Raw genomic sequence first — 1,983 nt, 5'->3', positions numbered from 1 at the left:
TGTTTTTGCTGGGTTCTTGTGGGGTGGGGCTGCAGTGTGCAGTGAGGAGATGGGATGGTGGGACTAGCTCTGGTTGGCAAGCAAGCAGGCAAGGGACCCAGCTTCCCAAGAAGATCCTGATGTTTTGAAACTTTCATAGAGAAGAGCAATAGGGTCAACCCATGGGACCCTGAGCCACCTGCCATATCCCCATCCCTAGGCCCTACGGAGGTAGGCAAGTCCTTTGCCTATCTGCCCTGGGGCTGGGAAGGATTGTGTGGTTGGGAGTGGTGAGGGAATGACCCCTGCCTAGCACACGGCCAGTACGTGCAGAGAGAACAGTTTCAGGGTCTGAAAGCAATCTTTGAAGTCCAAGCCTGGGCGAGGGAATTGAGGCTAGCCCAGGTAAAAGCTGCATGTGGCAGACTCCCTGGCTAATTTTAAAAGTCATTCCTGAATCCCTGGAGCCCTAACCTATCCCCTTTCTCACCTTTCTAAGATTGTTGCCCCTTCCCTGCAGTGGAATGAGGGTCCTCACATTGTCTCCTGAGTTCTAGTCTGCCAGAGTTTAGCTGCCATCTTCAGAGACAATTGAAAGCAGCTGTCAGTGATTTGGGAAGTAGGGACCATGGTTTCTCTCTCTCTACAAAAGACTGAAGCTTACAGAAATGTGTCAGATTGTTTATGAAGAGCAGAGCCCAGACTTGAATCTGTAGCTGTCATACTCCTAACTGGTAAGTTATAGCATCCTGTTCATCCTTGTGCCCCTTGCACCTGGCATGATGACTGGAAGAGAAAGCACCCAACAAGATTTGGGGAATGTTGGATCTGGGAAGGTTGATCATGAGAGGTTATGGTAACAATCAAGACATCCATCTGCTAGAGCACAATTCCTGGCACTGGGATAAGAGGGACTATCCATGGACCTGTGGAAGTCCATGAAGGCTTTATAGAGATCAAGGGGGCTCCACTTGGACCATATGGAAGCCTTGGTTATGCTTACCTCCCTGATCCTCTCTGCCCCACTGGCTGAAACCTGTTAGATAGGCCTGGTGCAGTGGATCACCTGAGGTCAGGAGTTCACGTCAGCCTGGCCAACATGAAACCCAGTCTCTACTAAAAATACAAGAATCAGCCAGGCATGGTGCCAGGCAACTGTAATCCCAGCTACTTGGGAGGCTAAGGCAGGAGAATCACTTGAAAAAAGAAAAGAAACCTAATAGACAGGTGGACGGACAGGTGGATGGACTCCCTGAAGATTCTAGTGCAAGTGCTCTTATGGAGCCTGTCCCTCTGGCTCTGAGTATGAGTGGAATTGTGTAAGCCCATGCCCTGGCCAGCATAGATGGTGTGCTCAATTATCAGTCACGCAGCACCAATGGAGTCCTCCCTGAGAGCAATCAGGTAATGGTCTATTTTTCCTCACCCATCTTGAGCAAAGCACTAGCAGTAATACAGAATGGAAACTCAAAGCTCCAGCCCTCAGCCTCTCACATGTTTACATCGGGAACATCTAAAGGTAGCAGGGGAATAAAAAGTCAGCAAGGGTGGCCTTGGGTGGGACGCTGCAAATGGTTCCTTTACTAGCCGGAGAACAGGCTGCTAGGGCTGATTTCCATACATTCAGATTAGATACTCTTCCTATGCGATGGAAAAGGCACATCAAGGTGGAGTCATTCTGTTCCTTCTAAATCCAGCCATGGTGGGCATTTTCTTTCCAATTCAGGCACTGGGCCCAAGTAGAGGGATGTAGTGCCTGACAGTGGAGGCCATGTCTTGAATGATTGTCATAGATTTGGGAGTCACAGCAAAGCCTCTGCTGGAACAGGTCAGAATGTTATTTTGTGGTCTGCAAGGGTTCACACTTTGCTGATACAGGACTGTCTGGTGATCAGAACAGCCCTATGGCCATCTGTGGCCACAGGTTCATTTATTTATTGAACAAGTATTTGTTGAACACTTACTATTGGTCAGAGTAATGGGCCTTGGGAATACAGAGAAATG

This window comes from Callithrix jacchus, chromosome 10 (genome assembly GCF_049354715.1).
Source record: "Callithrix jacchus isolate 240 chromosome 10, calJac240_pri, whole genome shotgun sequence".
Taxonomy (NCBI): Eukaryota; Metazoa; Chordata; class Mammalia; order Primates; family Cebidae; genus Callithrix; species Callithrix jacchus.
Note: the sequence above shows the minus strand (reverse complement) of the source record.